Source organism: Heterodontus francisci, chromosome 47 (genome assembly GCF_036365525.1).
Source record: "Heterodontus francisci isolate sHetFra1 chromosome 47, sHetFra1.hap1, whole genome shotgun sequence".
NCBI classification, from domain to species: Eukaryota; Metazoa; Chordata; class Chondrichthyes; order Heterodontiformes; family Heterodontidae; genus Heterodontus; species Heterodontus francisci.
Window position 1 is genome coordinate 7,503,663 of NC_090417.1, and position 23,760 is coordinate 7,527,422.

The window sequence follows — 23,760 nt, forward strand, 5'->3', positions numbered from 1 at the left end:
TCTTCCCCTCTCAGATGGATGGAAAAGATCCCCCAATTTCAAAGAAGAGCAGGAGAGGTCGCCCCAGTGTCCTGGCCAATATTTATCCCTCAACCAACATCACTGAATCAGATTTTTGGGTCATTATCACATTCCTGTTTGTGGGCAAATTGGCTGCCAGGTTTCAGACATTACAACAACGACGACACTTCAAAAGTACTCCATTGGCTGTAAAGCACTTTGGGATAGCCTGAGCGCTATATAACTGCAAGTCTTTCCTTGTTAAATTTCTAAATCCAATAACCCTAAATCCTTGCCAACAAAAACAGCTTGTATTTATACAGTTCCTCTGATGTGGAATGCCCCTTATCAAAGGAGGGAGGAATAGAAATGGATTTTAAAAAGAGGAATGAACAAGAAGCCCTCATCTGAAAGTGAGGAGAGGTGATTGAAAGTCTGGTTGAAAAGAAATGAGTTTTGAGAAGTTTTTTTAAAAAGTTGTAGGAGAAATGATGAGGTGGAGAGAGTGGGGGATCTGTCATGAATGGAGTGGTGATGGGGGAGGGAGGATGCACAGAATAGCAGAGTCAGAGCTCTACGAAAAGATGGGAGGCTGGTGAAGCCTGCCCAGACAGGATGGGACAAGGCCAAGGAAGGACACAAAGAAGAGAATGAATATTTGAAATAGTCTGCTCCTTTTTTGATTCCATCATGGTTTCTTGTTCCACCTTGCCTCTGACCGTCTGTTCAACCTGTTTATTTCTCCTTGGCTGAAAATTCCCATTCTGCTTCACGGCTTCTTACAGCTGCACCAGTATTCTCTTTCTCTTAAGTGCCTCAGATGAAAGGAAGTACCTTTGTTCAAGACATCTTGAATGTCCATGCTTTTCTTCTGTGCAAAGCATTCACCAGGTGACCAGCTGAGAATGTCCAAAACATCTTTAGATCTTGCAAGGTCATTTTCAATGTTAACCAGAGTCAACATTTCCTTTAGGGAAGGAAATCTTTCTTGCTTCAGCCTCTAAGTGATTCTCGTCCAACATTAACTACCCTCTGAAATGGCTTTGCAAGTTGTATTAAACCCAGGGCAGTGAGGGTCATGCAATAAATGCCATTCTTTCCAGTGAGACCCACATCCTGAGAATTCATTCTTTAAACAACTATGCTGCAGCCCCTCAGTACTGCATTTGAATGTAAACTTATGGGTGGAAAGCCTGGTTTCCATTTTGAGTTTTTGATCAAGAAGTCATGCCAGAAGTCCATGATTTCCCCCCTTCCCAGCTCACCATTACTCTGGGTCAATTGCAGCACAACCACTGACACAACAACTTTCAGCAGCATACTCGCCGATACACTTGAGGCTGACTGTGACCAGTGGGCAGCACAGGGACTGGAGTGTGTCATTGATGCAGCAATGATATGATTTAATTTTGCTAAGTCTGTCCTTGGTATGATTTGGGTGTTTATTGTTTGTGTTCCTTCTAAAAAGGGGGCACTTTTGCTCTTATGTTATTTTTCTGCTCTAAGGAGTTAGGTCACAGGTCAGCCACTGAATGGTGGAACAGGGACACAGGGCTAAATGGCCTACTCCTGTTCCAATGTTTATTTGGGCTAACTCGATGTTTTTTTAAGAGTTAGAAAGTTCCAGTTGGCCATTACGTCATTGTTTGGCAAACAGGAATTCATTTGCAAGCTGGGTGATTGGAGGTACTTAACTCCTGTGGCTCATTGCTTGCCCTGTGTGCTCCTTCTCCAGGACCATCGGGATGTGGATAAGTCCATGGAATAGATGCAGCCAGAGCAACCAATCCCTGGCCAGGCCCAGGAGCAGACCACAGTAAAGTTCTCTAGATCTTTCTATTTCAAGATGTGCCAGGATAGCTTCATTGGGATTGAATACAAGTACAGTTCCATATAAAACCCTGATCCATCAAAAATCCTATTTCTTCCTAACAGTGCAATGAACAACAGGGGCAAATACAAAACAAATGAATCATTGCTTTTCCAATAAGATATATATTTTTTATGTGATGTTCAAAACAACATCACTATCCTGAGTGATGGTTCCAGCATGCTAACTGCGTGTTTCATCATAAGTTTGAGCTCTTAATGAGTCAGGTTAGTGCACCAGACTATAAAGTGGCAGGACCTGGCTTTTCTCCCTTCTTGCCGATTGAGCTATATCAGTGCTGGAGAGCACTTAGTGGAGGAGCAATGTATTACCCAAAAACAACAAGAGAAAATTGCATGGAGAGTCATTACACATAGTGTTACGATCAGGTGGGGAGGGGTTGAAGGGCCCCCCTCTTTTCCTTCTCCTTGTTTGACTACAACAGATGTATTTATTTTCAAGTGGACATACTTGCAAATTCAGTGAGTGTTTAACTGTTTATGCATTGCGTTCATAAAAGAGCCAACTGGACAGATTTTCTTGAGTTTAACAAAGAAAGAGGTTAACTTTATTGTACTTAAACAAATCGAGAGTAAAAATAACAATATACGCTCCAACTTGCACACACACACACACACACACACACACAAATAGGTTACAGAGTGGGGAAGGATAGATTGGTCAAATTAGAGTCCAAAGAAATAAAAGGAGTATACAGTCTATGCAGGCTGGTGACTCGGCTGGCTTCAGGCTGAATTCGGTGGTCTGGAGGCTTCTGGTTTGAAGAGGTGGACACTGATTCAGTGGTTCTCCGGGACACAGCAATGTGACTGAATTTCTTTGAGAGCGATCTCTGTCTGTTCTTTCCAGAAGGTTCTCTAAACTGCGTAGCTGAAGGAGGTTTTTGTCTGTTCTTTCTGGAAAGTTCTCTCTAAACTGTGTAGCAGAAGGAGGTTTCTTTCTGTTCTTTCTGAAAAGTTCTCTCTAAACTATGTAGCAGAAGGAGGTTTCTATCTGTTCTTTCCGAAAGGTTCTCTCTAAACTGAGTAGGTGAAGGAGACTCCCCCTCAGTCTTAAGTTATTGAACAGAGTGAGCATCGATTGGCGAACAGCCTAACACAATCAAACACAGATCAATTAAACCACTGAACACTACAGTCTGCAGCAGGGAATATGCCTCAGTGCTCACGGTCAGCAGACAGAGTTTGAAGCTTTCAAGGTTTGAGTGGTTCATCTCCACCAGCTTAATATTCACCTTTCCAGCTGGTGGATTAAAAAGCCATCATTCAACCTAGTACAGCTTCGTGACACCTCCATACCATGCGAAATGAAATGCAATGACAGGAGCATTTCATAATAAGCTTCAACAAATGTAAAAAATCTGTACACACACTCATCCTCAAACACTCACTTATCAATCTCACACTGCCAGAGCTATGCTCTGGTTTAATTTTCATCCAGGATGACTCTGTGCTGAGTTAAGACTCTGGATAAAGCATCAGCGATCACATTATTTTTCCCTGCAATCTGGGTAATCTTTAGGTGGTAAGTTCAAAAGCAGGTTCCATTGAAATAGCCTTGCATACTGGGTTTTTGAATTCCACCACAAATGTCAACGGATTGTGGTCGATATAAGCTACATTCTCTCTATCTCCATTTCGGACATATACTTCAAAGGGCTTGAGAGCCAATAACAGTGGCAGAGTTTCCTTCTCTACAGCAGAGTATCTCTTTTGATATCTGTTTAATTTGATGTCTGTGGAAATACCCAACTGGTCTCTCAAAGCCTGACTCATCATCTTGGAGCAGGACGGCACCTACCTCGAGGTCACGAGGATCCACTGTCACTTTAAATGCTTTGTTAAAGTTTGCAGCTGCCAGCACTGGTTTGTTGGTTAAGATGGCTTTCAGCCTCTCGCAAGCTGTATGGCACCTCCCTGACCACAGTACCTTTGCTTTTTTCTGCAACAAGTCTATCAGTGGGGCAGCTATAGTGCTGAGGTTTGGGACGAACTTGCGCTAAAACCCACACATGCCCAAAAATGGCATTATTTTCCGTTTGGTTGTAGGGAAATCCATCAATGTCTGTCCCTTCATTGCTTTGGGAGCACCCGCCCTTGACCTACAGTATGACCCAGGTAGGTTACCTGAGCTTTAACAAACTCTTTGCAAGATTTACCACTAGGTCAGCCGACTGTAACCTTTGGAAGAGAGCTTCCTTCTGGTCTGGGTGGTTTCCCCCCACCCCCAGGTGTCACTGTACACTAACAGATCATCCGGGTACACTACACAGTTGGGTCGGCCAACTACTACCTGGTTCATCAGTCTTTGGAAGGTGGCTGGGGCATTTCTTCATCCAGATGGCATCACCTAGCACTGGAATAAGCCATCTGGGGTGACAAATCTCTTTAGCTCAGGTGGTTAATGGAAATCTGCCAGTATCTTTTTAACAAATCTATTTTGGTTATGTAGGTGGTGTTTACTACTCTATCGATACAGTCTTCCAGGTAGGGAATGGGATAGGAGTCAGCTCTGGTCATTGCATTAACCCTCCTAGTCATCAATGCAGAGCCTTGTTGAGCCATCAGGATTGGGCAAGAGCACAACTAGGGAACTCCAGCTGCTGTGACTGGGCTCAATCAACTTGTGCTCCAGCATGTTCTGAATTTCCTCCTGAACCTGGGTCGGTTTCCTGGGACCTAGGTGATAATGATTTAGCTTTATGGGGGGGAGGTCTCCCCTACATCCACATCGTTTAGGGCTAGGGCTCTGCACCCTGGTTTGTTCCTGCAGATCTCTTTAACTGCTGTGAGCAGTCTTGTTTGGTCTCCTCTCTGTCCTGCATTTAAATAGGACAGTACGGTGTCTAATTTCCCTAACATTTCAGTGTTAGCTAACTGGATAGTAGAGGGTTTGATTTAGGAATCTTCCAGGACTCCCTCTAACTCATCCTCACTGTTCCTTTCTCCCTCCTCTTTCCTGACTGCTTGACAGACCGTGCGTGTTTGTCTCCTTCCCGGCTGTTATACTGCTTTATTGATGTGGCACAGCCTTTGCTTTTTCCTATGGTCTGGAGTGTCATTTAAATAATTCACCTTGCTAATCCTCTTTACTACTCTGTATGGACCACTGAACCAGGCTTTCAATGGTTCACCCTATTTTGGTAGTAGCACGAACACATGGTCTCCAAGCTGAAATGTTCTAGCCTGAGCATGTTTATCTGCCTGTCTTTTCATCGTTGTCTGGGAGGTTTTTAGATGTTTCTGAACCACCGCACAGGCTCTAGTGAGCAATTCTCGGAACATGGGAATGTAGTCTAACATGGAAGGTTCATCCCTGTGTCCTAAAAACCTCTCTTTGATTCGTTTAAGAGGACCTTTCACCTAGTGTCCATAAACTAATAAACTAATTCAAAGGGACTAAGGCCGGGTGGACTCATTTGGTGTATTCCTGATAGCAAACAGGAGAATTCCCAGCCCTTTGTCCCAGTCATGGGGGTACTTGTAGCAATGTGCCCTGATCATTGTCTTTAGGGTCTGGTGGCACCGTTCCAAAGCACCTTGTGACTGTGGGTGGTAGGCTGAGGACTTTAGCTGGGTTATGTCCAGATTACCTTAAAAATACTGGAAATTTGTGCCTGACCCAATTGGATCTCAGCAGGCAGCACATATCATAGAACCATAGAAAAATTATGGCACAGAAGGAGGCCATTCAGCCCGTTGTGTCCGTGCCAGCCACAAAAAAAACTAGCCACCCAATCTAATCCCACCTTCCAGCACCTGGTCCATAGCCTTGCAGGTTACAGCACTTAAGGTGCATGTCCAGGTACCTTTTAAAAGAATTGAGGGTTTCTGCCTCCACCACCGTTCCTGGCAGTGAATTCCAGACACCCACCACCCTCTGGGTGAAAAAGCTTTTGCTCATGTGCCCACTAATCCTTCTACCAATCATGTTAAATCTGTGCCCCTGGCCAACTGAACTCTCCGCTAGGGGAAACAGGTCCTTCCTGTCTACTCTATCTAGGCCCCTCACAATTTTGTACACCTCTATTAAGTCACCCCTCAGACTCCTCTGCTCGAAGGAAAACAACCCTAGCCTATCCAATCTTTCCTCATAGCTGCAACTTTCGAGCCCTGGCTACATTCTGGAAAACTTGCCACTGGAAACAGCTTTCCATTCACAAAAACATCCGTCGACTACTACCCTTTGTTTCCCTGAGCCAATTTTAGATCCAACCTGCCACATTCCCCTGTATACCATGGGCTTTCATTTTACTGACCAGTCTGCCATGTGGGACCTTGTCAAATGCCTTTCTAAAATCCATATAGATCACATCCACTGCAATACCCTCATCAATCCTTCTTGTTACTTCCTCAAAAAACTCAATTAAGTTAGTAAGACATGACCTTCCCTTAACAAATCCATGCTGTCGATCCCTGATTAATTCCTGCCTTTCTAAGTGACAGTTTATCCTATCCCTCAGAATTGATTCTAATAATTTACCCACCACTGAGGTCAGACTGACCAGCCTGTAATTATTTGGCCTAACCCTCGCACTCTTTTTAAACAATGATACAACGTTTGCAGACCTCCAGTCGTCTGATACCTCTCCTGTATTTATTGAGGTTTGAAGATGATCCTCAGCACATCTGCTATTTCCTCCCTGGCTTCCTTTAACAACCTGGGATGCAATCCATCTGCTCCTGTTAATTTATCCACTTTCAAGGATGTCAGACCCTCTAGTACTTCCTCTCTTATTATGCTGATCGTATCTAATATTTCACACTCCTCCTCTTCAACTACAATGTCTACATCAACCCTCTCCTTTGTGAAAACAGAGACAAACAAACTCATTAAGAACCCTGCCCACATCTTCTACATCCACGCATAAGTTCCCTTGGACATGTTTGATAGGCCCTACCCTTTTCTTAGTTATCCTCTTGCTCTTAATATACTGATAAAGCATCTTTGGGTTTTCCTTGATTTTATCTGCCAATAATTTTTCATGTCCTCTCTTTGCTTTTCTAATTTCCTTTTTACTTCATCCCTGCACTTTCTATACTCTTCTAAGCTTTCTAAAGTATTAAGATTTTTGTGATCATCATAAACTTTCTTTTTCTGCTTTAAATTACCCTGTAAGCTTCTAGATAACCAGGGGGCTCTAGATTTGGCAATACCACCCTTTATCTTTGTGGGGACATACCGACACAGTGCCTGTAGTATCTTACTTTTGAATGCCTCCCACTGGTTTGCCACTGATTTTCCTTCATGTAGCTATATCCAGTCCACTTTCGCCAGGTCACCTCCCAGCTTCTTAAAATTCACCTTCCCCCATTTAGAACTTTTAGTCCTGTTTAATTTTTGTCCTTTTCCATGATTATGCTAAAACATATTGTATTATGGTCACTATCTCCAAAATGGTCACCCACTGATACTTCCTCCACTTGCCCAGCTTCATTACTGAAGACTAAATCTGGAATTGCCCCCCCTCTCGTTGGGCTTGTTACGTGCTGGCTAAAAAGGTTCTCTTGAATGTAGTTCAAGAATTTTGACCCCTCTGTGCCCTTCACACTGTTTGTATCCCAGTTGATCTTGGGGTAGTTGAAATCCCCAATTATTATCGCCCTATAGTTTTTGCAGTCAGAAATTTGCCTACGTATTTGTTCTTCTACCTCCCTCTCTCTATTTGGGGGTCTGTGGTACATTCCTAGGAGTGTGGCTGCCCCTTTTTTATTTCTGAGCTCCACTCATATGGCCTCATTTGATGATTCATTTAGCATATCATCCCGCATCAAAGCTGTTACTGATTCCTTAACATATAATGCTACACCTCCTCCCAACGATATCATGTTGCCATGTGTCTATCAGTGCCCTCAGCTCATCGGCTTTATTTACTATACTCCTTGCATTTAAGTAAATACCCTTTAACACTGCAAAATTCCTGTGCTGTACACTTTTTAACCTTTGCTTCTTCTGTCTTTCAGAGTCACTTGCTAATTTTCTGCCTCCTGTTCCCTGCCCTGAAATTGTCCTAGCTAAGACTGCGCTCAGGTTCCCATCCCCCTTTCAAGCTAGTTTAAACCATTCCCCACAGCACTAGCAAACCTTGCTGCAAGGATATTTGTCCCAGTCCTGTTCAGGTGTAGACCATCCGGCTTGTATAGGTCCCACCTTCCCCAGAACTGGTCCCAATGCCCCAGAAATCTGAAGCCCTCCCTCCTGTACCATCTCTCCAGCCTCTATACTCACTAGCATGTGGCTTTGGGAGTAATCCAGAGATTACTACCTTTGAGGTCCTGCTTGCTAATCTTATTCCTAACTCCCTAAAACCTGCAGGACCTCATCCTTCTTTCTTCCTATATCCTTGGTACCAATGTGGACCATAACTTCTAACCATGCACGCTCGCCCTTCAGAATGCCCTGTAGCCGTTCAATGATATCCATGACCCGAGTGCCAGGGAGGCAAAATACCATCCTGGAATCATGTCTGCGACCACAGAATACCTATCTGTTCCCCTAACTATAGAATTCCCTATCACTATTGCTCTCTTGTCCTTTCTCCTCCCTCCCTGCACAGCTGAGTCACTCACGGTGCTCTGGTCATGAGTCTCGCTGCACTCTCCAGAGGAACCCTCTGTCCCATCGGTGCTCAGAACGGAATACCAGTTAGAAAGTGGGATGCCCTCTGGGGACTCCTGCACTACCTGCCTTGACCTTCTTGTCTGTCTGGCAGCCACCCGGTCCCTCTCTGCCTACGCCCTCTTAAGCAGCGGGGTGACTACCTCCTGAAACGTGCTATCCACATAGTTCTCTGCCTCGCGGATGCGCCACAGTGACTCCAGCCGCCGCTCGAGTTCCGAAACCCGGAGCTCAAGCTTCTGCAGCCGATGACACTTCCTGCAGATGGGTTTGTCAAGGACACACGGTGCGTCCACGACTTCCCACATACCACAGGAGGCACATTCCGCTTGGCCGAGCTGCCCTGCCATTACTTAGCTTTACAAACTAACTATTACTAATTTAATAAGTGGAATAACATACCAGTTACTCGCCAATCAGCTTCTTCCCCTGTACCGTGGAGGTCGAAAAGGCAGAAAAGAAAAGAAAGACTGCAACGAGCACCTCCTTCCCCTAGTCAGTGAAATCCCTCACACACAACTCACAGCCTTACTGTGTCCAAACAGCACTATCCGAAGTAGTAATTATTTATAAATTACACTAATTGAAACAAAACCTTATTAGTACTAACCTTATCACCTACAAGGTAGCTATTTGAGGGTTTGAAAAAAGAACTTTTATCCCCCTGATTTTTTAAAGCTATTTACAGGTAATAACAGCTGTTACTTATCAACAAATCAGCTTACAGATCTCCCATGATGTCACTGGTAGTTTTTTTCCTCTTTTGAAACCCAGCGCGTGCCGACACACTGGAGAGCCCACCAACTGTCGCTGCTCCGGTCTAAGTAGGTGTAGACCTCGAGTCCCACTCTTTATTTCTCCAGGTCCCGCTCCAGATCCGCTTCCTCCCAGGCCCAATGCCAATCGCTGCTGCTGTGGTCTAAGGTGACAAATTGGGTTATCCCCTCCACCACTACCTTGGCAGAGAGAGAGTTCTTAGAGGGATAGACTCTGGAAATCAGGTAGCTACATCCATAATGTTGAGCAGATACTGGTAGCCCCATTTTGTTTTCAGAAGGGGCCCCACAGAATCTACCAGCACTCTGCTGAAGGGTTCCCCAAAAGCCGGTCTGGGAATTCGGGGTGTAGGTTGGGGCTTCTTTGTGGAGTTGTGGCCAGTAAAAATGCTGTTTTATATGGGCTTGGGTTTTTCGTATACAGCCATTGGAAGTTCGTGGGCTATTCTTAGGATTTCCTTAAGGGACCTCAGTGGCACCACCACCACTACTACTTTTCATCCACAGGTCTGTGAGGAGGTCTCTACTCCCTCATCAGCACCTCATTTTTTAAACAGCACTCTGGAACTCCCTCTGCTTCAGCTTCAGTCTGTGCTAACTTTTTTAACCCTGAGTTGAGTCGACCAAAGTAGACCTGTTTAATGCATCCTTTGGAAAGGTGAAGCGAATTTTTGAAATCCTCAAGGAAGATCACCTCTCTGAGGTTTTCAGAGGTGGACTCTGTCTTAAGTGTCCGTATCCATCGGTTGAAAGCGAGTTGCTGAACCCTTTCGAACTCAATGTAAGTTTTTAGTTTTTTAGAGATACAGCACTGAAACAGGCCCTTCGGCCCACCGAGTCTGTGCCGACCATCAATCACCCATTTATACTAATCCTACCCTATTCCTACCACGTCCCCACCTGTCCCTATATTTCCCTACCACCTACCTATACTAGTGGCAATTTATAATGGCCAATTTACCTACCAACCTGCAAGTCTTTTGGCTTGTGGGAGGAAACCGGAGCACCCGGAGAAAACCCACGCAGACACAGGGAGAACTTGCAAACTCCACACAGGCAGTACCCAGAATTGAACCCGGGTCGCTGGAGCTGTGAGGCTGCAGTGCTAACCACTGCGCCACCGTGCCGCCCTAATCATTTGTTTGTTCCGGCCGTTTTCAAAGAGTTCGTAATTTTTGGCAGTACGTCTCCGGTACCAGCTCATAGGCGCTCAGGATAGATTTTTGGTCATCTCATAGTTTGATGAAGTCTCATCGGACAATAGGGAATAAACCTCATGGGCTGTTTTGTTAATAGCTTTGCAGAATCAAGGTCCAGCACTCCACTGGCCACTTCAACTGTTTTGCAAGCTTGTCAAATGAGATGAAAAATGTTTCCACAACCCCTCATCGATCTTTGGTATCAGTTTGGAGAACTTTAAGAGCTCAGCACTCGGTCCTGAGATAGGGGTAGCTCCCTCACTAGTAGTACCTTAACTGAGTGCATTGGGTCTTCCGCTATTCAGTTCAAGCTGAATCTTAACTCTCTTTCTTGCTTCCCCTTCAGGAAAGCTCTTTCTTTCCCTTGCCTGGAATTCTCTCCGTCCTTCCCCCTTCCATTTCTGTCTCTCCCTTTCTCTTTCTTTGAGTCCTATCTCTAGTCTCCACTGTTCCAGCTGTATCTTGGCTAATGCTACTCTGTCTGTTTCAGATTCTAAGCCTGTCTCCGCTTCTTCGGTTTCAGTTTCAATTTGGTTGGCCAAAAGTTTTAAGATTTCAGGTTTCCTCGCTTTCGGATGGATATTTATCTCTAAATGCCTAGCTATACTTCTTAACTCTTCAATGGATAGGGCTTTTAAACTGTCCCAAATTAATTCACTCTGTTCTAGAAAGGTACTGGCCTTGAATGTAGATATTTTAGTACTCTAGTAATGAACCACAAGAAAACCTGTATTAAAGTTTTAAAAAAAATTATTTGTTTTCCCGCTTCCAATTTCTTGTTTCTCTTTAGGTTTGATAGCAGACGTAGAGCTCCTAAATTTCTGTTACGATCAGGTGAGGAGGGGTTGAAGGGCCCCCCCTTTTCCCTCTCTTTGTTTAACCAGAACAGATTTGTTTCTTTTTAAGTGGATATACTTGCCAATTCAATGAGTTTTAACACACCATGATTAGAAAAAGAGCCAATCGGACAGGTTTTCTTGAGTTTAACAAAGAAAGAGGTTAATTTTATTGTACTTAAACTGATCTAAGTAAAAATAATAAAATACTCTCCAACTTTCACACAAACACATATACAAATAGGTTACAGAGTGGGGAAGGATAGATTGGTTGAATTAGAGTCCAGAGAAATAAAGGAAGTATACAGTCTGTGGAGGCTGGTGACTGGGCTGGCTTCAGCCTGAATTTGGTGGTTCTGAGGCTTCCGCTTTGAAGAGGTGGCGCTGATTCAATGGTTCTCTGGGAGACAGCAATGCCTTCGAGAAAGATCTCTGTTCTTTCCAGAACGTTCTCTAAACTGTGCAGCTGAGGGAGGTTTCTGTCTGCTTTTTCCAGAAAGTTCTCTTAAAACTGTGTAGCTGAAGGAGGTTTCTGTCTCAGGCTTAAGTCATTAAGCAGAGTGAGCATCGATCAGTGAACAGACTAACACAATCAAACCAGATCATTTAAACCACTGAACACTGCAGTCTGCAACAGGGAATATGCCTCAGTACTCATGGTGAGCAGACAGAGTTTGAAGCTTGCAAGGTTTGAGTGGTTTGTCTCCACCAGTTTAATGTTCAGTGGATTAAAAAATCATTTGACCTAGCACGTTTTTTTGTGACAAAAGGCTACTCTCAGCGACAGCTGTGAAACAAACTAAGCAACAGTCTCCAATAATAGTTTGCGCTGATTTGCAAACATAAATATCAGTCATTAGCATACAAAGAGAGTTGTTCATTGCTGTATTCTAGTGTGGCCAAGACAATGTTTTATCTCCTAAATGTGCTGCTCTGTAATGGTGAAGCAGCAACAACTCTGAGGAGCCATGTTTGAAAGTTGTGGGAAAGTTGGCCAAGCTTCCAGTGAATCATGGGTACTATTCCTATGGCCTTATAACTCGACACACCATTGTGTTTTGGTGCTAGAAGTTAGGTGTAAGTTATATCATCACAGCTGGAGTTGGTCAGATGGGCAGAAAGTACAAGGTGGAAAACAATATGTACCTTCCAAATCAAAAATCTCATGCGTGCTCAAAGACATGTAGAAACATAGGGGCTGGTGGGGTTAACTTTGAATTTGGACAGTGGTGTCAAAAGGGAGCAGTCATTCATTATGTATCATTTCCAATTTATTTTCACCCAGTGTCAAAGTACATGGTGAAACAGTTAAACAATTTGGACAGATTCAGATATATAACATTCAGAGAAATCACGCACACGCACACACACAAACACTAGAAGCACTTTATTTATCCAATGCTAATAGTTCCCCTGTGCTGTATTGTTAATTGACCTTCTGACTGTTGCAAATGAAATATTTCAGTAAACAGCAATGCAAAATCTGTTTGCACTTGAGTAAACATAAGCACAACACTTTGTGGAAAGATACAATTGCCTGGTGTGCTTACATGCAATGTGTGTTTAGACAATTAAACAAAGCAGTACCAAGTTCCATCACGGAGTCCATGACTGAGTTCTTGATAAGTCAGATAGGTCACAAATTGCCCCCCAGTGTTTGGTTAAACCTTCAAACAAAGCAGAAGGATTTTGCTGTGCTGGTGAAAAGGCAGATTGTGCTTGTGTGCCAATGTTAAAAGAAGCTGCCTTTAGACTGACATTTCGAATGGACCCAACAGAGGCACTTGCTGTAAATAAAGGACTGAAATTGTCAGTTATGCGGGACGGAGATGCACAGAAAGATCCCAGATTCGTCCTGGTCAGTGCTTGAGCAGAGGCAAGGGCACTATGGAATGCTTCCCTGTTTGGGAACTCCCAATGAGGATAAGGAGCTTCCAGGTGGCGCTGGTTAACCCTGGCCCTCACTATTAATTTTAAGGATTTATTCACCAAACTGTACTGGGAGCTCAGGCTGAAGCAGCAAAACTTTTCCAGTTGGATCGTTTAATCATTAAAAAAGACTAAAACAAAATTAAGTCAAGAAAAGTAAGAGTCATGTTTTTATTGTGGGGATAAAAGGCTGATCATTATGCTGCATTTTATGGTTTCAAATGATTATTTTAACGCAAAACGTCGTCATACTTTAAATAAAGCTGTCAGAGTGGTCTAGCCACAGCATGGTTATAGATAATGTCTTTGGTTCGAGGAACAAGTTTTATGATTGCAACCGTTATTGTTTCAAATATAGCTGAGATGATAAATTGTTCTGAATGTGCTATTAGAAGCTTTTTTTTCATCACGCGAACCAATAGCTGAAAAAATTGTCTTAATTCTGTACATCTTAAGTTAAATTTTGTTTTAAGGGTAATTTTACTGACAAAATTATCATTAAAAAGTCCATTTATCACAAGATCTGTTATAAAAGCACAGATTAAAAGCATTATTTCAGTTTTCCATGTAAATGTCTTTGTTTTTATTCTAAGTGGAAACATGCTGTTTTTCCATTAAATTAATACGGTTCACCAATTTACATTGTAATTTTGAACACGTTTATACAGAATTCCTGCAAATTGACACATAAGACCTGAACATCCTTTACTGGAGATGTGGAGATAAAAACCAAAGGCACAAAAAGTCAAAAACCACAATAATTCAGAGTTGGGTCTATTTTAATTGCATTTTTTTTGCAATTGATACATCGATTCAACATGTGTATTTTGTTTATTTTACATGCAAATTATGCTTTCTCCCAGGGAGACTTGGCAATTTTCACCTTGTGGCTTCCAACAGTTTTTATTTTAGGCAATTTTTTAATTTTTTAAAAGGCTTTTCAGGGAAAAGAAAGGTTGCCGACCCCAGCCTCGGAGGTAAAGGGCACCATCTGAGTTACTCTTAAATCCAGAAAGTCTTGGGTTTGATTTCCAGTTGGTCTTGTTTGTGCTTATCTCATCCAAAATGGCATCTGGAGTTCCCTCCGTTCCCTGGACTAAACAGAGAGAGAGATCAGCCAGTGTTCTCCACTGTTTCCCACTGAATCCTGCTGGAAAGTCCAGGTGTGCATACATTTATAGGAGTAATTTGCAGCACAGAAGGAGGCCATTCAGCCCATCGAGTCCATGCAGGGTCAGAATTGTCTTCCCTTTGCAGTTCAATAGCTCATGAACAACCACTGTCAAGGTTGTCCTGCATGGGTGTAGCCCATAACCATGTTCAAAAAGCTTAATATTAATAGCTCAGACCACTTCACTGTGTCCACTGGATGAACAGAGGGTCAGGCTCAGATCGAATTTTCTTCCCCCAGTACAATAGGTAGCACTGTCACCTCTGAATTAGAAGGTAGGGGGTTCAAATCCCACTTGAGATTCTTGTGTATATAATCCAGGCTTTTACTTCAGTGTAGTATGGTTGGAGGTGCTGTCTTATGAATGAGTCATTAAACTGAGGACATGAGATCAATTGTTAATTGTAAATTAGAGATCGATAGACCCAGAGGTATTAAACAGCAAAGTGAAGTCACAGATCAGCTATGATCTTATTGAATGGCAAAGCAGGGTCAAGGGGCTGAATGATCTCTCCTGTTCCCATGTTCCTGCCTGCCCCCTCAAGTGCAGGGAAAGATCCCATGGCACTATTTAAGAAGAGCAGGGGAGTTCTCCTTAGTGGCCTGAACAATATTTATCCATCAATCAACATCAGCTAAAAAAACAGATTAATCTGCTCATTGTCACATTGCTGTTTGTGGGATCTTGCTGTGCGCAAATTGGCTACCGCCTTTCCTGGAACAGTGATGACACTTCAGAAGCACTTCATCAGATGTAAAGCCCTTTGGGATGTTCTGTGGTGAGGAACGGCGCTAGAGAAATGTAAGGGATTTTTTTTTTGAATTCTGCAGATGTGTACAGAAGCATCTCATTTGCATGCATTTTAAAACATATCCCACTCATTTTATTTTTCCACATCTGCATTGACCAAATATGAGGGAAAGGGATTTGTGAGTTAATAACAGCTGTGCACCCATCCACACATAAATTGGTCATAGGACAAATGAACAGTCCTCAAGCTGATTCCCCAAATCTCGGGAATCTTCAAAGGGGACTGACTGGTTGTCGAAATCTTTTCAAAAGGCAACTTGGCTGAGATTCAGGATCTGGGATCTGGCGGTCACGTGTTCCCCTTCCCCCCTTCCTCCAGCTCACAGAAAGGTAGTAATGGAGACAAATGAGAACAAAAGGTAACAGGAGAGAATACTTCAGAAAGAATCTGAAAACTTATGTAACAGTCTTCTCTCGGTCTGGCTATCTTCCGAGAGATAACCCGGTGAGTGTGTTTCATCCTTAGAACGGGTTTAACAAGGAAACTGACAAAAGGGGGTTGGTTGCAGGAGGGAAAAAGTTTGCAGCAAACTTTCCAAACTTGCGGGGTGAACTCACGGCTCGCGGGTTGAAGTTGGCATCTTTTGTCCCCGCAGCCTTGTTCCTTGCATCTCTCACCCCACCACCAAACGCAGAAGATAGTTACCAAAATTGTACTGGTGCCTAAGTTTTGTTGAAGCTATCAAGTAGTTTTTGCAGCAGCCTGCCCCATTCCTTGTGACTCCTCTCCAGGTTGTTATTGTTTCCAGGAATGGTGCATGTGGCGAAAAGCTTTGTCTCTTTTGGAAGGCTCCACAACTAAGGCGCCTTTATTGATTTGGTTAACGCTCAAGTGGAAGGAAATACAGGGAAAATCGTTCCCTTCAAATAGTTATGCTTCGTCTTGATAATATTGCTGGTGATGCGCACAGGCTAAGGACACTGCCATACCATTGAATGTCTTCGTGGGGGTGGGGTGGGGGGAATGTTAGAGTGGAAGCTCTTGTGTGTTTCAAAACCAAATGTATTCCCTTTCCCGAAGTTGATCGTGAATCTTGAATCTTCTCAACCCTTTAAAATGTGTGATCTGTTATTGTTGACCCATTTACACCAGGATTGGGGCAGTTGAGTTGGGGGAGTAAACTGGGCATTCAGTGAGTAGGGGAGTTGAGTTGGGGGAGTAAGCTGGGCATTCAGTGAGTAGGGGAGTTGAGTTGGGGGAGTAAGCTGGGCATTCAGTGAGTAGGGGAGTTGAGTTGGGGGAGTAAGCTGGGCATTCAGTGAGTAGGGGAGTTGAGTTGGGGGAGTAAGCTGGGCATTCAGTGAGTAGGGGAGTTGAGTTGGGGGGAGTAGGCTGAGTGTTGGGTGAGTTGGGGGGAGTAGGCTGAGTGTTGGGTGAGTTGGGGGGGAGTAGGCTGAGTGTTGGGTGAGTCAGGGAGTTCAGTTGTGGGGGGAGTAGGCTGGGTGTTGGGTGAGTAGAGGATTTGAGTTGGGGAGTAGGCTGGGTGTTGGACGAGTTGGGGGAGTAGGCCAGGTGTTTTTCCTTTGAGCTAAGTTTACAGTCTGCTTTATTGTGTCTTTTTTTCAAAAATAGATATTTGCTTATTTTTCTTACTGGTACACTCCCACCCCATTATCCCCAATCCGCTCCCAACATCTTTCATTTTCCTTTGAAAGTAAGTCACTCATGGCAGGGAGCGATAGCGTGGGAACCACCAATTCTCAGTGAAATTATTCAAGGGCCTCCTCTGCCCATATAGTCAAGGTTGGCAAGTTATTCAAGAATTGGGATGAGAATATTGCAACTAGATCTGATCGTCAGGGAGGGGACCTCAGTCAGGTCTGGAGGGTGGCGAACAATGCAATTCATTATTGAGCAGGGTGGGCATCAGAGGTGAGTCTGATCTCAGGATGAATGGGGGGGTGAAATCAGAGGTGAGTCTGATCTCGGGGTGGGGGGGAATCAGAGGTGAGTCTGATCTCAGGATGAATGGGGGGGTGAAATCAGAGGTGAGTCTGATCTTGGGGTGGGGGGGAATCAGAGGTGAGTCTGATCTCGGGGTGGGGGGGAATCAGAGGTGAGTCTGATCTCGGGGTGGGGGGGAATCAGAGGTGAGTCTGATCTCAGGATGAATGGGGGGGTGAAATCAGAGGTGAGTCTGATCTTGGGGTGGGGGGGAATCAGAGGTGAGTCTGATCTCGGGGTGGGGGGGAATCAGAGGTGAGTCTGATCTCGGGATGAATGGGGGGGGAAATCAGAGGTGAGTCTGATCTCGGGATGGGGGGGAATCAGAGGTGAGTCTGATCTCAGGATGAATGGGGGGGAATCAGAGGTGAGTCTGATCTCGGGATGGGGGGGAATCAGAGGTGAGTCTGATCTTGGGATGAATGGGGGGGGAAATCAGAGGTGAGTCTGATCTCGGGGTGGGGGGGAATCAGAGGTGAGTCTGATCTCGGGATGGGGGGGAATCAGAGGTGAGTCTGATCTCAGGATGAATGGGGGGGGTGAAATCAGAGGTGAGTCTGATCTCGGGGTGGGGGGGAATCAGAGGTGAGTCTGATCTCGGGGTGGGGGGGAATCAGAGGTGAGTCTGATCTCGGGATGGGGGGGAATCAGAGGTGAGTCTGATCTCGGGATGAATGGGGGGGGAAATCAGAGGTGAGTCTGATCTCGGGGTGGGGGGGAATCAGAGGTGAGTCTGATCTCGGGATGGGGGGGAATCAGAGGTGAGTCTGATCTCGGGATGAATGGGGGGGGAAATCAGAGGTGAGTCTGATCTCGGGGTGGGGGGGAATCAGAGGTGAGTCTGATCTCGGGATGAATGGGGGGGGAAATCAGAGGTGAGTCTGATCTCGGAGTGGGGGGGAATCAGAGGTGAGTCTGATCTCAGGATGAATGGGGGGGGTGAAATCAGAGGTGAGTCTGATCTCGGGGTGGGGGGGAATCAGAGGTGAGTCTGATCTCGGGATGGGGGGGAATCAGAGGTGAGTCTGATCTTGGGATGAATGGGGGGGGAAATCAGAGGTGAGTCTGATCTCGGGGTGGGGGGGAATCAGAGGTGAGTCTGATCTCGGGATGAATGGGGGGGGAATCAGAGGTGAGTCTGATCTCGGGATGAATGGGGGGGAATCAGAGGTGAGTCTGATCTCGGGATGGGGGGGAATCAGAGGTGAGTCTGATCTTGGGATGAATGGGGGGGGAAATCAGAGGTGAGTCTGATCTCGGGGTGGGGGGGAATCAGAGGTGAGTCTGATCTCGGGATGAATGGGGGGGGTGAAATCAGAGGTGAGTCTGATCTTGGGATGAATGGGGGGGGAAATCAGAGGTGAGTCTGATCTCGGGGTGGGGGGGAATCAGAGGTGAGTCTGATCTCGGGATGAATGGGGGGGGAATCAGAGGTGAGTCTGATCTCGGGATGAATGGGGGGGGAATCAGAGGTGAGTCTGATCTCGGGATGAATGGGGGGGGGAATCAGAGGTGAGTCTGATCTCATGATGAATGGGGGGGATTCAGAGGTGAGTCTGATCTCGGGATGAATCGGGGGGAATCAGAGGTGAGTCTGATCTCAGGATGGGGGGGGAATCAGAGGTGAGTCTGATCTCTGGATGAATGGGGGGGAATCAAGGTGAGTCTGATCTCACGATGAATGGGGGGGGATTCAGAGGTGAGTCTGATCTCGGGATGGGGGGGAATCAGAGGTGAGTCTGATCTCGGGATGAATGGGGGGGGAAATCAGAGGTGAGTCTGATCTCATGATGAATGGGGGGGAATCAAGGTGAGTCTGATCTCACGATGAATGGGGGGGGATTCAGAGGTGAGTCTGATCTCGGGATGGGGGGGAATCAGAGGTGAGTCTGATCTCGGGATGAATGGGGGGGAATCAGAGGTGAGTCTGATCTCTGGATGAATGGGGGGGAATCAGAGGTGAGTCTGATCTCGGGATGAATGGGGGACGGAATCAGAGGTGAGTCTGATCTCGGGATGGGGTGGGAATCAGAGGTGAGTCTGATCTCGGGATGGGGTGGGAATCAGAGGTGAGTCTAATCTCGGGATGAATGGGGGGGGAATCAGAGGTGAGTCTGATCTCTGGATGAATGGGGGGGAATCAAGGTGAGTCTGATCTCACGATGAATGGGGGGGATTCAGAGGTGAGTCTGATCTCGGGATGAATCGGGGGGAATCAGAGGTGAGTCTGATCTCAGGATGGGGGGGGAATCAGAGGTGAGTCTGATCTCTGGATGAATGGGGGGGAATCAAGGTGAGTCTGATCTCACGATGAATGGGGGGGGATTCAGAGGTGAGTCTGATCTCGGGATGGGGGGGAATCAGAGGTGAGTCTGATCTCGGGATGAATGGGGGGGGAAATCAGAGGTGAGTCTGATCTCATGATGAATGGGGGGGAATCAAGGTGAGTCTGATCTCACGATGAATGGGGGGGGATTCAGAGGTGAGTCTGATCTCGGGATGGGGGGGAATCAGAGGTGAGTCTGATCTCGGGATGAATGGGGGGGAATCAGAGGTGAGTCTGATCTCTGGATGAATGGGGGGGAATCAGAGGTGAGTCTGATCTCGGGATGAATGGGGGACGGAATCAGAGGTGAGTCTGATCTCGGGATGGGGTGGGAATCAGAGGTGAGTCTGATCTCGGGATGGGGTGGGAATCAGAGGTGAGTCTAATCTCGGGATGAATGGGGGGGGAATCAGAGGTGAGTCTGATCTCTGGATGAATGGGGGGGAATCAAGGTGAGTCTGATCTCACGATGAATGGGGGGGGATTCAGAGGTGAGTCTGATCTCGGGATGGGGGGGAATCAGAGGTGAGTCTGATCTCGGGATGAATGGGGGGGGAAATCAGAGGTGAGTCTGATCTCGGGATGAATGGGGGGGAATCAGAGGTGAGTCTGATCTCTGGATGAATGGGGGGGAATCAGAGGTGAGTCTGATCTCGGGATGAATGGGGGACGGAATCAGAGGTGAGTCTGATCTCGGGATGGGGTGGGAATCAGAGGTGAGTCTGATCTCGGGATGAATGGGGGACGGAATCAGAGGTGAGTCTGATCTCGGGATGGGGTGGGAATCAGAGGTGAGTCTGATCTCGGGATGAATGGGGGGGGAATCAGAGGTGAGTCTGATCTCGGGATGAATGGCGTGGGAATCAGAGGTGAGTCTGATCTCAGGATGAATGGGGGGGGGTGAAATCAGAGGTGAGTCTGATCTCGGGGTGGGGGGGAATCAGAGGTGAGTCTGATCTCGGGATGAATGGGGGGGGAAATCAGAGGTGAGTCTGATCTCGGAGTGGGGGGGAATCAGAGGTGAGTCTGATCTCAGGATGAATGGGGGGGGTGAAATCAGAGGTGAGTCTGATCTCGGGGTGGGGGGGAATCAGAGGTGAGTCTGATCTCGGGATGAATGGGGGGGGAAATCAGAGGTGAGTCTGATCTCGGGGTGGGGGGGAATCAGAGGTGAGTCTGATCTTGGGATGAATGGGGGGGGAAATCAGAGGTGAGTCTGATCTCGGGGTGGGGGGGAATCAGAGGTGAGTCTGATCTCGGGATGAATGGGGGGGGAATCAGAGGTGAGTCTGATCTCGGGATGAATGGGGGGGAATCAGAGGTGAGTCTGATCTCGGGATGGGGGGGAATCAGAGGTGAGTCTGATCTTGGGATGAATGGGGGGGGAAATCAGAGGTGAGTCTGATCTCGGGGTGGGGGGGAATCAGAGGTGAGTCTGATCTCGGGATGAATGGGGGGGGAATCAGAGGTGAGTCTGATCTCGGGATGAATGGGGGGGGAATCAGAGGTGAGTCTGATCTCGGGATGAATGGGGGGGGGAATCAGAGGTGAGTCTGATCTCGGGATGAATGGGGGGGGAATCAGAGGTGAGTCTGATCTCATGATGAATGGGGGGGATTCAGAGGTGAGTCTGATCTCGGGATGAATCGGGGGGAATCAGAGGTGAGTCTGATCTCAGGATGGGGGGAATCAGAGGTGAGTCTGATCTCATGATGAATGGGGGGGAATCAAGGTGAGTCTGATCTCACGATGAATGGGGGGGGATTCAGAGGTGAGTCTGATCTCGGGATGGGGGGGAATCAGAGGTGAGTCTGATCTCGGGATGAATGGGGGGGGAAATCAGAGGTGAGTCTGATCTCGGGATGAATGGGGGGGAATCAGAGGTGAGTCTGATCTCTGGATGAATGGGGGGGAATCAGAGGTGAGTCTGATCTCGGGATGAATGGGGGACGGAATCAGAGGTGAGTCTGATCTCGGGATGGGGTGGGAATCAGAGGTGAGTCTGATCTCGGGATGGGGTGGGAATCAGAGGTGAGTCTAATCTCGGGATGAATGGGGGGGGAATCAGAGGTGAGTCTGATCTCGGGATGAATGGTGGGAAATCAGAGGTGAGTCTGATCTCGGGATGAATGCGGGGGGGAATCAGAGGTGAGTCTGATCTCAGGATGGGGGGGGAATCAGAGGTGAGTCTGATCTCGGGATGAATGGGGGACGGAATCAGAGGTGAGTCTGTTCTTGGGATGGGGTGGGAATCAGAGGTGAGTCTAATCTCGGGATGAATGGGGTGGGAATCAGAGGTGAGTCTGATCTCGGGATGGGGTGGGAATCAGAGGTGAGTCTGATCTCGGGATGAATGGGGGACGGAATCAGAGGTGAGTCTGATCTCGGGATGAATGGGGGGGGGAAATCAGAGGTGAGTCTGATCTCGGAATGAATGGGGGGGGAATCAGAGGTGAGTCTGATCTCGGGATGAATGGGGGGGAATCAGAGGTGAGTCTGATCTCGGGATGAATGGGGGACGGAATCAGAGGTGAGTCTGATCTCAGGATGAATGGGGGGGAATCAGAGGTGAGTCTGATCTCGGGATGGGGGGGAATCAGAGGTGAGTCTGATCTCGGGATGAATGGTGGGAAATCAGAGGTGAGTCTGATCTCGGGATGAATGCGGGGGGGAATGAGAGGTGAGTCTGATCTCGGGATGAATGGGGGACGGAATCAGAGGTGAGTCTGATCTCAGGATGAATGGGGGGGAATCAGAGGTGAGTCTGATCTCGGGATTGGGGGGAATCAGAGGTGAGTCTGATCTCGGGATGAATGGGGTGGGGGAATCAGAGGTGAGTCTGATCTCGGAATGAATGGGGGACGGAATCAGAGGTGAGTCTGATCTCAGGATGAATGGGGGGGAATCAGAGGTGAGTCTGATCTCGGGATTGGGGGGAATCAGAGGTGAGTCTGATCTCGGGATGAATGGGGTGGGGGAATCAGAGGTGAGTCTGATCTCGGGATGAATGCGGGGGGGAATGAGAGGTGAGTCTGATCTCGGGATGAATGGGGGACGGAATCAGAGGTGAGTCTGATCTCAGGATGAATGGGGGGGAATCAGAGGTGAGTCTGATCTCGGGATTGGGGGGAATCAGAGGTGAGTCTGATCTCGGGATGAATGGGGTGGGGGAATCAGAGGTGAGTCTGATCTCGGGATGAATGGGGGGGTGGAATGAGAGGTGAGTCTGATCTCTGGATGAATGGGGGACGGAATCAGAGGTGAGTCTGATCTCAGGATGAATGGGGGGGAATCAGAGGTGAGTCTGATCTCGGGATTGGGGGGAATCAGAGGTGAGTCTGATCTCGGGATGAATGGGGGTGGGGATCAGAGGTGAGTCTGATCCCGGGATGAATGTGGGGGGGGAATCAGAGGTGAGTCTGATCTCGGGATGAATTGGGTGGGGGAATCAGAGGTGAGTCTGATCTCGGGATGAATGGGGTGGGGGAATCAGAGGTGAGTCTGATCTCGGGATGAATGGGGTGGGGGAATCAGAGGTGAGCTTGAGTGTCATCTGGCATTTCTGAAGGATTGCTCCCCAAGACCCCATATATTGAGCTGGTGAAAATGAGTGTGAATTAAATGTGAGGGGTTTCTGATCTGTACCATTACATATCAGTCTACGTGGTCTATTTAACCACTGCAACATGAGGAGTCGTCCCACATTAACTGCTCTTTGTTCACCTGTTTTGTTGGGATGTTTTTACTATGATAAAGGAGCTATATAAATGCAAGATACTGTTGTATTGAAGAAGTGATTCTGTAATCGGCCAGGCACTGTTAGAAAAAGGACGCCAGTGTTATAATAACAAAAGTGTATGTTCAGGTCCTGTCATGTGGATTCAGTGTGAGCTGAAGGTTCCACCAGTGTGTTTGAAGAGGGCGAGTTTAATACTGGAACAAAACAAGTTACAAGCAGAAGTTGTGAAGCTGTAACTGAAAACAGAGCAAGAAGCCACAATATCATGGAACTGAATTTCATTGTATCATTCTGGAGGCATTAACCCTGAAAGAAAGCGAATGAAAGCTTTACACAAAGAAAAATCACTTGATCCCAACTATTAAGTCTTACTATCTATTGGGAAGCGATTGTCAAATCTGGGATTGGTTTCCAAAGAGGATACTGGATCACTCGACCTCTTTGTATTTGTTTGTGTGACATTGCCAAGACCACTTTTATTGACTACTGTGAATTGCCCGAGAAGGTGATGGTGTGCGA

At 46.6% G+C, this 23,760-nt stretch overlaps 1 protein-coding gene across 4 annotated transcripts in view; it reads left to right on the plus strand.

Annotated features, from left to right (window-relative positions):
- LOC137357117 (fibroblast growth factor receptor 1-like) overlaps positions 1 to 23,760 on the plus strand; it is a 296,290-nt gene that overhangs the window by 58,148 nt on the left and 214,382 nt on the right. For 3 of the 4 annotated variants that reach the window (XM_068023163.1, XM_068023160.1, XM_068023161.1), the window contains exon 1: positions 15,476 to 15,676. The exons of the other annotated variant lie outside the window; for it this stretch is intronic. The gene's annotated coding sequence lies outside the window, so the exon portion shown is untranslated. Of the gene's footprint in view, positions 1 to 15,475; positions 15,677 to 23,760 lie in introns of those variants that run through there. 4 annotated transcript variants of the gene reach the window in all.